The sequence below is a fragment of the Gorilla gorilla genome, chromosome 20, assembly GCF_029281585.2.
Source record: "Gorilla gorilla gorilla isolate KB3781 chromosome 20, NHGRI_mGorGor1-v2.1_pri, whole genome shotgun sequence".
Lineage (NCBI taxonomy): Eukaryota > Metazoa > Chordata > Mammalia > Primates > Hominidae > Gorilla > Gorilla gorilla.
Window position 1 is genome coordinate 12,927,814 of NC_073244.2, and position 13,462 is coordinate 12,941,275.

Consider the following 13,462-nt stretch of genomic DNA (forward strand, 5'->3'; position numbering starts at 1 on the left):
GACCAGGCACTCTTCAAAGTGCCTTATAAATATTAACTGCGTCCTCACTATAAGCTTGCAAACTGTGCTATTACTGTCTCCAACTTACAGATGGAAAAACTGGCATGGAAATGTCTAGGTTGCTTGCCTGAGTTCACCAGCTAGTAAGTGGTAGAGCACAGATTGGAATCCAGACAGTTCATTCTCATAACCACTAGGCTGTTCATTGAGTACATTCCATGTGGCTAAGCACTGTTTGAGATGCCATGTCTAGAGCAGTGAATGAAACTCAAGTTTTGCCATTGAGGCACTTACATCCTAACGGGGAGGGGTGAATTATAGAAAAATCAACAACATGGCTGGGCGCTGTGACTCACGCCTGTAATTCCAATACTTTGGGAGGCTGGGGCAGATCATGAGGTCAGGAGTTTGAGACCGGCCTGACCAACATGGTGAAACCCCATCTCTACTAAAAATACAAAAAAATTAGCCGGGTGTGGTGGTGCGCACGTGTAATCTCAGCTAATCAGGAGGCTGAGGCAGGAGAATCGCTTCATCCTGGGAGGTGGAGGTTGCAGTGAGCCGAGATCGCGCCACTGCACTCCAGCCTGGGCAACAGAGCAAGACTCCATCTCAAAAAAGAAAAGAAAAGAAAAGAAAAATCAACAATATTCATGTTGTGCAGAAAAATAAAGCATTATGAGAGAGTTATGGAGGGCTGGGGACTTGCCATTTTATATAGCATAGGAAGGGAAAGGCCCCCAGTTAAGGTGCATTTGAGGAGAGACTATTGAGTAGGAACTTGAGTAATGTGAATTTCTGTGGCAAGAGCACTGTTGGCATGCAAAGACCCACAGCACAGAGGCCAGTATGACTCAGGTAAAATAGGGATTCAGGGATTAGAGGGTAATCGGAGATGCAGATCCTGATCTTGTGGGGTTTTATAGGTCATTGTTAGGGCTTTTCCTTACATGTTCAGGAAGTTGGAATATCAAGAGTCCCAGCAGGAAACAGTTGACACACACGTCAACTGGGATGATTCAAGCGCAGTTTATATAAAGGGACTACTCACAGAATTGTGAACAGGATGTAGGGAAACCACAAAAGATACTTGAAATGGAACATCGGTCTTCTCCCCACCTCAGATATGGGTGCTTCTGGTTCTCCAGCCTTCAGACTCAGACTCGCAACTTACACCATTGGCCCTCCCAGTTCTCAAGCCTTTGGACTTCACACTGGGGTTTACACTGTTGGCTCCCCTGTTTTCAGGTCTTTGAGCTTGGACTGGAGCAAGACTACCAGCTTTCTTGGTTCTCCAGCTTCCAAACAAATGGCAGATCGTAGGACACCCATAAGCCTGAAGGGACAAAGGAAGAGAACTGCAAGTTGTTGTTCAAGCGAGGAGAGGGCTGCATTCCAGGAGCTGACAGGAGGTCAGTGAGGGGCAACATCCAGCCTCGAGTTCTGCAAGAAATAGTAAGGGTCGGCCAGGCACAGTGGCTCACACCTATAATTCTGGCACTTTGGGAGGCCAAGGTGGGTGGCTTACTTGAGATCAGGAGTTCAAGACCAGCCTGGCCAACATGATGAAACCCATTCTCTACTGAAAATACGAAAACCAGCCAGGTGTGGTGGCATGCGCCTGTAGTCCCAGCTATTTGGGAGGCTGAGGCAGGAGAATTGCTTGAACCTGGTAGGTGGAGGTTGCAATGAGCCAAGATCATGCCATTGCACTCCAGCCTGGGTGACAGAGTGAAACTCCATCCCCCCCCCCCCAAAAAAAAGAGAAAGAAATAGCCAGGGCCAGCCCTCCTTGTCCTTCATTCTTATATCATATTTGGGTTCCCCATTTGCCAAACTCAACCAAAAGCCAATAAGGTAAGGGAGTTCGTTGATAACGTTCATAGTAACTAATCATCCCAAGTACAGCAGGGTAGAGGAGGTGAATCTGCTGGGGCGAATGGAAGATACCCAGTATTGGTCACTCCTTTTGCTTCTCAGAATCTACTCATGCCCATCACCTGGATGGAAGGTTCATATCCAAGCCCAGGAATTCTATCAGTTGCTCAGCTACCCTGGGGTGGTGTCCATGCATTGATACTCCCCGATGAAGCCTAACATAGTTGCCAACACCAGTGTTTCCTGTATAGGATGAGGAATAGAGCCATTGGGGAGGAAAGCACAAGAAATAATTAACCTGGCCGGGTTCAGTGGCTCACCCCTGTAATCCCAGCACTTTGGGAGGCCGAGGTCGGTGGATCACGAGGTCAGGAGTTTGAGATCAGCCGGGCCAACATGGTGAAACCCCGTCTCTACTAAAAATACAAAATTAGCCAGGCACAGTGGTGGGCGCCTGTAATCCCAGCTACTCAGGAGGCTGAGGCACGAGAATCGCTTGAACCCGGGAGGCGGAGATTGCAGTGAGCCGAGATCACACCACTGCACTCTAGCCTGGGTGACAGAGCAAGACTTCATCTAAAAAAAAAGAAAAAAGAGAACCTAAAGGACTTGGTTCCCAGAGGGGAACACGTCCACCAAGAGACACAGTAAGAGTCTCATCGGATGTTAAACTGTGACTTCAATGAGACCAGCACACAAGGAAAGAAGTCACCATACTGACTTAGGTAATTAATGCTATCATCCATAGAATCTGAGGCTGCTGTTACATGATGAGTGCAGGGAGGAAAACATTTGGCATTCACGGAATCCATTGGGATGTCTGTTATTATTTTTTCCCCAATTTTAAAGATAAAAAAATTTTGGCCAGGCGCGGTGGGTCACGCTTGTAATCCCAGCACTTTGGGAGGCCGAGGCGGGCACATCACAAGGTCAGGAGATCGAGACCAGCCTGGCTAACATGGTGAAACCCTGTCTCTACTAAAAATACAAAAAAATTAACCGGGCGTGGTGGCGGGCGCCTGTAGTCCCAGCCACTTGGGAGGCTGACGCAGGAGAATGGCGTGAACCCAGGAGGCGGAGCTTGCAGTGAGCCGAGATCGCACCACTGCACTCCAGCCTGGGCAACAGAGCGAGACTCTGTCTCCAAAAAAGAAAAAGATAAACAAATTTCACCAGCTATGTCCTGAGAAGAGCATGGTGAAGACCCCGTAGGCATAAGGATCTGGAGCAGCTCTCCAGGTAAGCCACCTAGAACAGCAGGATCTAGGTGAGAAGGAAATCTAGAATTTTCACCCTAGTCAAGGGTAAAGGGAATCTGGAAGGTGCAAGTAAAGGAGTGTGATAAGCATCAATTGCATCTCTGAGACTTGTTCAGGTGGAAAGGGCTGTCTACAGTTTGTCCCACTGATCTTCCTCTTGTCAGTTTCTCCAGGCAACGCGACCAACCTGGATCCTGAGGTCACTTACTTTAACAATCCTGGGGCCGGGCGCAGTGGCTCACGCCTGTAATCCCAACACTTTGGGAGGCAGAGGTGGGCAGATCACTTGAGGTTAGGAGTTCGAGACCAGCCTAGCCAACATGGTGAAACCTCATTTCTACTAAAAATACAAAAAATAGCTGGGCGTGGTGGCACATGCCTATAGTCCCAGCTACTCCAGAGGCTGAGGCAGGAGAATCACTTGAACTCAGGAGGCAGAGGTTGCAGTGAGCCAAGATGGCACCACTGCACTCCAGCCTGGGCAACAGAGGGAGACTCTGTCTCAAAAACAAAAACAAAATGAATCCAGGGCATCTGAGTGGCACACATGGTGGACCACAGTAGGTACAGTGGTGGCACTACCCAGCAAAAGAGCTCTTCACCCAATGTGCTAGAAGCCAATACTATGACATCAGATTTTTGAGAAAAGGAAAGGTTTGTTTGTATTGCAAGTTAACAAGGAGACAGGAGTCCAGCTCAAATTTGTCTTATGCTGACTTTAAGGCAGTAATTTTCTTAGAAAAGGTGTAGGGCGTGGATCCTGGGATTAGCAGGCGATTGGTGGGAGGAAAGGTCTGTTCAGTCCTCAGGCAGGTGCAATGATCTCTTCATGCCTCCTCATGGGTTCCATGTGCAAAGCCATACTAACTCAAGGGAGTTTGTATGAAACACGCGGTGGAAATTTGCACTGTGACGTCAGCAAGCTCATTCTGCACAAACTCCATTTGGCCATATTGGTTCTCACAGATTTTAGGCAGTTTTGTTACAAGTGGAGGCAGATTCAGCGTTTTAGCAAGTTATTTCTTTTTTTACCTGCCATCCTGCAAACTCAATGAGAGGTGAAGCCAGCTGGAATTCCTGGGTCGAGTGGGGACTTGGAGAACTTTTCTGTTTTACAAGAGGATTGTAAAACACACCAATCAGCACTCTGTAGCTAGGATTGTAAACCGCACCAGTGAGCGCTCTGTAGCTAGCAAGAAGATTGTAAAATGCACCAATCAGCAGTCTGTAAAACACACCAATCAGCAGGATCCTAAAAGCAGCCAATTGCAGGGAGGATTGAAAAAAGGGCACTCTGATAGGACAGAAACAGAACATGGGAGGGGTCAATAAGGGAATAAACGCTGGCCACCCCAGCCAGCAGCCGCAACCAGCTTGGGTCCCCTTCCAAGCTGTGGAAGCTTTGTTCTTTTGCTCTTCACAGTAATCCTTGCTACCGCTCACTCTTTGGGTCCGTGCCATCTTTAAGAGTGAAGGTCCATGGTTTCTTTCTTGAAGTCAGTGAGACCACGAACCCACCAGAAGGAACCAGCTTCCAACACATCAAGAATTTCTGCTAGTCTTTGCTTTAACACTTTAGGCATGGTTTCAGTGGCATATTTCCCAGATTCTTCCTTTAAGACTAAGGCACTCAGGCCAGGCGTGGTGACTCACGCCTGTAATCCCAACACTTTGGGAAGCCGAGGCAGGTGGATCATGAGGTCAAGAGATCAAGACCATCCTGGCCAACATGGTGCAACCCCGTCTCTACTAAAACTACAAAAATTAGCTGGGCGTACCTGTAATCCCAGCACTTTGGGAGGCCAAGGCAGGCGGATCACGAGGTCAGGAGATCAAGACCATCCTGGCTAACACGGTGAAACCCCATCTCTACTAAAAATACAAAAAATTAGCCAGGCGTGGTGGCAGGCACCTGTAGTCCCAGCTACTCGAGAGGCTGAGGCAGGAGTGGCGTGAAGCTGGAAGGCGGAGCTTGCAGTGAGCCGAGATGGTGCCACTGCACTCCAGCCTGGGCGACAGAGTGAGACTCCGTCTCAAAAAAAAAAGAAAAAAAAAATTAGCTGGGCGTGGTGGTGCGTGCCTGTAGTCCCAGCTACTCAGGAGGCTGAGGCTGGAGAATCGCTTGAACCTGGGAGGCCGAGGTTGCAGTGAGCCGAGATCTTGCCACTGCACACCAGCCTGGTGACAAAGCAAGACTCTGTCTAGAAAAAAGAAAAGACTAAGGCACTCCCCTAGCTGCTGGAGGTGTTGCCTGATGATGGTGATGCTGCTGTCCTCTCTGGGAACTCCCCAAGGCCCAGAGGAAAGTGCCCAACCCAAGATTATGCTCTCTCTCCAGGGGTTGCCTACTTCCAGTGACTAGTTGATGTAGGGGGTACAAAGGTCCAGTGCCTTCGTTTCAATGTAGGACACCCCTGAAGGGCAACCCCAGCACCAGAACTCCCTGTGGGATCAATGGCAGCCTCAGTTGACAAGTTAAATGTCAGCCTCATCTGTCCCCTCCACTTCTCGCATGCCTTTAAAGATGTTGTTCCCAGGAGTTTTATCTAATAAACAAAAAATTGCCAGCACAAAATCTGTTCCCAGAAAACCTGATCTGAGATAAGATCACTCTATCAGGGTAAAGAATCCATTCAGGGCTGGTCTCAGGAGATTGAGACCATCCTGGCTAACACAGTGAAACCCTGTCTGTACTAAAAATACAAAAAAATTAGCTGGGCACGGTGGTGGGCGCCTGTAGTCCCAGCTACTCAGGAGGCTGAGGCAGGAGAATGGCGTGAACCCGGGAGGCAGAGCTTTCAGTGAGCCGAGATCACGCCACTGCACTACAGCCTGGGTGACAGAGTGAGACTCCATCCCAAAAAAAATAATAATAAAAATCCATTCAGATAAGGGACTGGCAGAGAGAAAGCAGAATGTGGAATGGATGTGGAAGAATTAAATTCAGTCCTGAAGACCAGGTCCCAAAGCAGGAATAGAAGACAGCTATGCTTTGGGTTTGGTTTTTTAAAAAATCTTTTAATTTTTTCCACTTTTTCCCTGGTTCCCCACCACCACCGTCACCACAACCATCACCATTTTATATGAAGAGTCCTGGTTGTGGCCAAAGCTTAAGGTTTCTGATGGGAATATGACCAAATGACATTATCCCAACAGTAGCTTCCTTTGTATCTCTTTTTTTTTTTTGAGATGGAATCTCACTCTGTCACACAGGCTGGAGTGCAATGGCGCCATCTCTGCTCACTACAATCTCCGCCTCCTGGATTCAAGCGACTCTCCTGCTTCAGCCTCCCGAGTAGCTGGGACTACAGGCACACGCCACCACACCCGGCTAATTTTTGTATTTTTAGTAGAGACGGGGTTTCACTATGTTGCCCAGGCTGGTCTTGAATTCTTGACCTTGTGATCCGCCCACCTTGGCCTCCCAAAGTGCTAGGATTACAGGCGGGAGCCACCGCGCCCGGCCCCCTTTGTATCTTATGTAGGGACATGAACTTATCGCCAAGTGAAGGACAAGAATTGATATCCAAAATCCAATAGATTTTTCTTTTAAATACCTGAAAGTGAAACTGGCCCAATTTTCCCATATTGCTGATGTTTATGGTTTCCTTGAATAAACAAACAAATTGATCTTCCCAATCTTAAAACTTAAGAAAGTTACATTTATCTTATCTGAGTTCCTTTCTCAGGAAACCAACCATCAGGCCTCCCAGATAGTATCTAGGAGCTGAAACTCACCAGAATACTGCATTTGTACAGTGAGACATCAGACCCATCACCCATCATGATTGCCTAACTGACCACCTGCTTCCTGTTGACCAACTCCTCTTCCTTACCCTTCCCTAATTCCTGTATTCCCACACATGGTAACATTTCTTCCCTGCTATATAAACCTCCAATTTTAGTTGGTCAGGGAGATGGATTTGAGATTGTTCTCCCACCTCCTCAGCTGCAGCAGCTGATTAAAGCCTTCTTCCTTGGCAATACTCATTGTCTCAGCAATAGGCTTTCTGTGCAGTGGTGAGCAGCAGGACCTAGATTGAACCCCTGGTGTTTCAGCAACAACATAGTTCATCACCAGCGGAACTGCACTTCAAGAAACACTAAAGAAAGTTTTGGGCCAGACACGGTGGCTCACACCTGTAATCCCAGCATTTTGGGAGGCTGAGGCAGGTGGATCACCTGAGGTCAGGAGTTCGAGACAAGGCTGGCCAACATGGCAAAACCCCATCTATGCTAAAACTACAAAAAAAAAAAAAAAAATTAGCTGGGCGTAGTGGCGGGCGCCTATAATCCCAGCTACTTGGGAGGCTGAGGCAGGAGAATCGCTTGAACCCAGGAGGTGGAGGTTGCAGTGAGCTGAGATCGCACCGTTGCTTTCCAGCCTGGGCGATGGAGCGAGACTCTGTCTCGAAAAAAAAAAAAGAAGGAAGGAAGGAGGGAGGGAGGGAAGGAAGGAAGGAGAAAGAAAGAAGGAAAGTTTTGGGGCTGGAGGAAAATTATTCCATGTGGAAGCAACTCCAGAAATATATAAGGATAATCAGGAAAGATAAAATGTGAGCAAATACAAATAAATATTGACTGTATAAATCAAGCCTGTATAGTTTTAACACTTTTATACGTCTAAATCTTTTTTTTTTTTTTTTTTGAGACGGAGTCTCACTTTGTTGCCCACACTCACCTCACTGCAACTTCCGCCTCCTGGGTTCAAGCAATTCTCTTGCCTCAGCCTCCAAGTAGCTGCAACGACAGGTGTGCACCACCACGCCCGGCTAATTTTTGTATTTTTAGTAGAGATGGGGTTTCGCCATGGTGGCCAGGCTGGTCTCGAACTCCTGACCTCAAGTGATCCATCTGCCTTGGCCTCCCAAAAGTGTTAGGATTATAGGCGTGAGCCAACGTGTCTAGCCCTAATTTTTTTTTTTTTTTCAAATAAAAAGAGTTTTAAATCACATTGAACTGGTCCCTTAAAACTAGAGATAATAGAAAGCATGGCAAGCCATTTCCCAGTCCCCCTAAGACTAGAGATTATGGAAGCCCCAGCAAGTGATTCTCACAATCTGCATACAGCAGTAGAGCTGACAGAAGCCCTAGCAGGTAACCACCAGTCACCCCCAAAACAAGAGGCAACAGGATGCCAGATCTCCACCCCTCAATCACTTACAAACACAAAAGATGGAGTCCAAACATGAAGACCTCCGTCATCGCAAAACTACTCCAGCAAGCACCCCTCAGTCACGTCCAAAACTATAACAGAAGTCCCTGAAATGACCCCTTCAGATGCCCCTCAACACTAAAGAATGGGGACTCCAAGCCCAATGGCCTACCCAGTCTATACCAATAGTACAGGCAAGGGGAGTCCCAGAATATGACCCTCCCCAACTAGAGATAAGTGGAACCCCATCCAATAATCCCTCCATCCTCTCCCCAAACAATACACAGTAAGGCCTCTATCTGATAAATGCTCTTGACCCTTCAACACTAGAAAAAAATGGAAGCCCCAGGCACTGGCCCTCCAGTTACCTCCAACATCAGAGACAATGAAAGCTTCGCCAAGTGATTCCCCTTATCGCTCCTACATTAATGATGGAAACTCCAAAAACCAATCAACCCTCAATCCTCTACGCACTCAACCTGTAATCCCAGCACTTTGGGAGGCCTAGGCGGGTGGATCACGAGGTCAGGAGTTCGAGACCAGCCTGACCAATATGGTGAAACCCTGTCTCTACTAAAAATACAAAATTAGCCAGGCGTGGTGACACGTGCCTGTAGTCCCAGCTACTCGGGAGACTGAGGCAGGAGAATCACTTGAACCCGGGAGGCAGAGTTTGCAGTGAGCCAAGATCACACCACTGCACTCAAGCCTGGGAGACAGAGCAAGATTCCGTCTCAAAAAAAAAAAAAAAAAGAACTCCAGCAAATGCCACCATTCTTACCCACTACCGCTGCAACATGCATCCCTTGTCTTCCCAAGACTATAAATAAGTATCCCCAGCAATGACACCCAAAACAAGCAATGGTCAGAATCTCAACAGGCAGCCCCCCAGATTCTACAACATAAGTGACAAACTCATACCCCAGAAAACTATCTCTCTTCCCATTATCCCAAAGTAAGAGTTAATAGAAGCATCAGCAACCAACACCCTTAACATAAACGAGGAGGGGAGCCCAGAATGCAAATCCCGTCTCCCCCAACATGAGTTGACTGCCCCTGCGGTGACCCCTCCTTTATCCCAAACATAAGGAATAATCTTAGCCCCAGCAGGCAACTCTTGCAGCCTCCCCTTGCAATATGAATATCTCTACCCTCACAATATAGATTGATAGAGCCCCATCAAGCCAAGTGTCCCCTGCTAGGGGAATGTTGGGTACTCCAGTCTCAGAACATGGAAGACGATGGTAGTCCTGACAAGCTGGCATATACTCTAAGCTCCCATAATACAGGAGGTGATACAGCCCAGCAAGCAAACCTTCCAACATTTCCTGCACCCAGCAGACCCTTATCAGCTGCATTCCCAGTTGACTCTCAGAGCATCTCCTGCTCGCTCTCTAGAAGCAAAGAAAGACTAGAGTTGGGGGCGAGGCTGAGAGGAAGAGAGAGGGGAGAAGGGTAAAAGAAAGAGAAGAGGGGGAAAGGAGACCTTCCAAGTTGTTCTAAACCCGGCCATGAATTCCAGATGCCTCAAACAGCTACAATCGGATCAGGCACTCCAGCACAAAAAAAGAGATTCCGGGCTGATGAAAAGAGGTAGTCTGAAGGAAAGGTGGGTGTGTTGACTAGCCTTCACAATGCTCACCAAAGACCCTTGCCACCTGATATTCCTGTCCTGTGTACCCCACCTCCAATATGGAATCATACACGACCCATATGATCAATACAGCACTGTTGCATGTGACATCTGAGGCTAGGTCATAAGACACACTGAAGCTTCCTCCTTGGTCTCTTCTATTGCTCTTTCTCTAGGAGAAGCCATCCGCCATGCCATGAGGAGACTCAAACAGCCCCGTAACCAGTAACCAACTCACCAGCACCACATTGCTAGCCAGGGGAATGAGCCACCTTAGATCTTCCAGCCCCAAATTTTGAACTCTAATTAATGATATGTAAGCTATCTGCAACCTACTTCAAAATGCATTTAAAAAGATGAATTGATGGATGATACAGAGATGTATATGACAAAGTATAGTAAAATGTTACTGATGAATGTTCCTGTACATTTTTTTCAAAAATTATTTCCATGCTTGAACATTGCTCATAATAATTTGTTAGTATTCAAGAACTCCTACGAAGCAGTAAGAGAAAGACCAAGAGTTAGAGAAAGGAGCAAATGCTAACAGTTCACAGAAATACAAGTGGCTCTCCTAAGAAAAATGGGAAGTAATACATTGAGATTCCCTTTTTCATTGATCAGGAATTTTTTTCTTTTAAAAAGATAACAGATTGGCCAGGATGTGGAGACACTGGCACCTCCATATCATAATGACGGGAACTCAATTAGTGCAACTCCCCCGGACTAAGACAAGGACCCAACCAGACCCAGAGCCACGCCGAGCCCAGGGTACCATAGGGAGACGCGGAAAGAGCCGAACTGAAGCAGCGAAATCGGAGAAAACTGAAGCCGGGCGGAGAAAGCCGAACTGAACGAACTGAGCCGAGGAGCGGCGGAGAAGCCAAGGCAGGGCGAGGGGAGCCAAAGACGGGTGGTGGGAGCCGAGGTCGGCCGAGAGGAACCGGAAAAGCCAAGGCCAATGGGAGGAGCCGAGGCCAGGCGGGAGGAGCCGAGCCGGGCCGAAAAGCAGCGGGAAGGGCGGCGGAGAAGCCGAGCCATGGCCAGGGCGGAGGGAGGGGAAGTTTCAGGTCGGAGACAGAGAGGGACAGGCAGCGCCATGGTAGGACGCGAGGCGAGGACGGATGGGGAAGCCGAAGCTGGGCGGAAAGAGCCGAAGCCAGGCGCGAAGGAAGCCGAAGCTGGGCGGGGGAAGCCGAGGCTGGGCGGAAGAGCCGAGGCCGGGCAGGAGGATCCGAGCTGGACCGAAAAGCGGTGGCACCGGCGCCAAGGGCGGGAGGTCGCGCGGCAGAGAGGGCGAAGGGAGGGTGGCACCTGGGGTGAGGGCGGGCGGGAGAGCCGAGCTGGGCAGAAAGAGCGGAAGCCGAGAGCAAGTGCGGGATTGAGGGCGGGCGAACCGAGGCAGGGCCCTGGAAGCCGAGGTCCAGCGGGTGGCGGAGAGGGTAACCGAGGCTGCGTGGGAGGAGCCGAGGTCGGGTGGGAGGAGCCGAGGTCGGGTGGGAGAAGTCGAAGCCCCGGTCGAAGGAGCTGATGCCAAGTGGGAGGAGCCAATGCCGGGTGGGAGGAGCTAAGCGGGTGAAAAGCGCTGAAGTTGAGCCGGGACCCATCTTCTTGGGAGCAGGGGAAGGGAGGTCAGGGGACTGCAGTGGGGAAGGGGCGGTGGATGGTTGAGCCCGAAGCTGTCAACATGGCCAGAGTCATCTGCAGGGCCTCAAACTGCCTCTGCAAAAATTATAACAGTGAGAAAATTATGACAGTGAAAGACACCTGACCCACTCCATCTCACCTTTAACCTCCAAACTCTCCTCGGTCATTCCTAGGTGTGGGCCAAGCTAACCTTGGGAGAAATTTAATTACAGTTTAAATAACAATAGCCTTTCCTAAAACTAAACCGCCTTATAAAAATAAGAGACCACCAAGTTATGATTAGGAGCAGGGCCTGAATTCTGCTCAGATGTAGACTTCGTTAAGGATTACCAGCCCTTGCTCAGGTGATCACAAGATTTGTAACCCTTCCAATTACCCCTGTAAATAACATCACTATTGTAGAAGCTAAAATTGGCCTTTTGAGATGTCATTTAAGACTTTTGGGCCAGGCACAGTGGTTCATGCCTGTAATCCCAGCACTTTGGGAGGCCGAGGCGGGTGGATCACCTGAGGTCAGGAGTTTGAGACCAGCCTGGCCAACATGGTAAAACCCCATCTCTACTAAAAATACAAAATTAGCCAGGCATGGTGATGCATGCCTGTAATCCCAGCTACTCAGGAGGCTGAGGCACGAGAATCGCTTAAACCTGGGAGGCGGAGGTTGCAGTGAGCCAAGATTGCGCCACTGCACTTCAGCCTGGGCAACAGAGCAAGAGACTGTTGGGGACCAGCCTCAACACCACCCGTAGGGTACTCTAAGTCCGGTGGCGTCAAAGGATTGAGAAGAGACAAGTTAAGAGTAAAGGTGGGGAGCCAGGGGGGCCAGATGCGAGGTAGGAGGCGGCAAAAGGCTCAGAGCTCTGGTCTCCACACTATTGAGTACAATCACTTAGATCTGAGAAGCAGATGTTCAGGGCAAAACAGTGAAAGGGAGGCAGTGCGTCATAGGCGTAATCTATAGCAATAGCGGTTTAAATGATTCTCCCTTGTGCCCAGACAACATATCTTTAACTTATCGGAGAGTAGCTAGTGGGAGCAGGCTTTACTAGGAGGCTGCACGTCTGTCCACATTCCAGTGTTTCAAAGGAGTGTCTTTCTCCTTGAACACAGTGTTTACAGATAAGAGAGCAGGTCTCGCTCTGAGCATGTGAACATGATGGCAATTAGGAGGCTTTCCTCTTCAGAAGCCTTTTGTGGCTTTCCACAACTTATTGTCCCATATTTTTATGGCCAGTTTATACAGGCACCCCACAAGCCCTTTTCCCAACAAGCCCTTTTCCCAACAGAGACTCTGTCTAAATAAATAAATAAATAAATAAAGACTTTTGCATTTCTGACGACCGGATGATTCCTGTGGCCCCCACCCAGAAACAAACTCAGCACACAAGGACTGTTTATTTCCACGCATCCTGGACCAATTAGCAGCACCTGTTCCCTGCCTCCCTGCCCACCAAACTATCTTTAAAAAACCCTAGCCTCCAAATTTTCAGGTTCCCCATTTAGCGGGCCGTGCATTTTGTTTGTTTGTTTGTATTTTCTGAGACGGAGTCTCGCTCTGTCACCCAGGCTGGAGTGCAGTGGTGCAATCTCGGCTCACTGCCAGCTACGCCTCCCGACTTCATGACATTCTCCTGCCTCAGCCTCCCGAGTAGCTGGGATTACAGGCACCCGCCACCACACCCGGCTAATTTTTTGTATTTTTAGTAGAGACAGGGTTTCACCGTGTTAGCCAGGATGGTCTCGATCTCCTGACCTCGTGATCCGCCCTCCTCGGCCTCCCAAAGTGCTGGGATTACAGGTGTGAGCCACCGTGCCCGGCCAATGTGCATGTTTTGAATTCTTTCTCTATTCCAATTCTCCTGCCTTGATAAATCAGCTCTATATTGATGA

General features: G+C 48.8%; 1 long non-coding RNA gene across 1 annotated transcript; it reads right to left on the bottom strand.

The window, feature by feature from the left end:
* Nucleotides 1–1,013: 1,013 nt before the first annotated feature.
* Nucleotides 1,014–11,701, bottom strand: LOC129528868 (uncharacterized). The gene is made up of 2 exons (XR_010131888.1): nt 7,819–11,701; nt 1,014–4,326 (listed from the first exon to the last, which is right to left on the bottom strand). It is a non-coding gene; the product is annotated as an uncharacterized lncRNA (long non-coding RNA).
* Nucleotides 11,702–13,462: the final 1,761 nt, after the last annotated feature.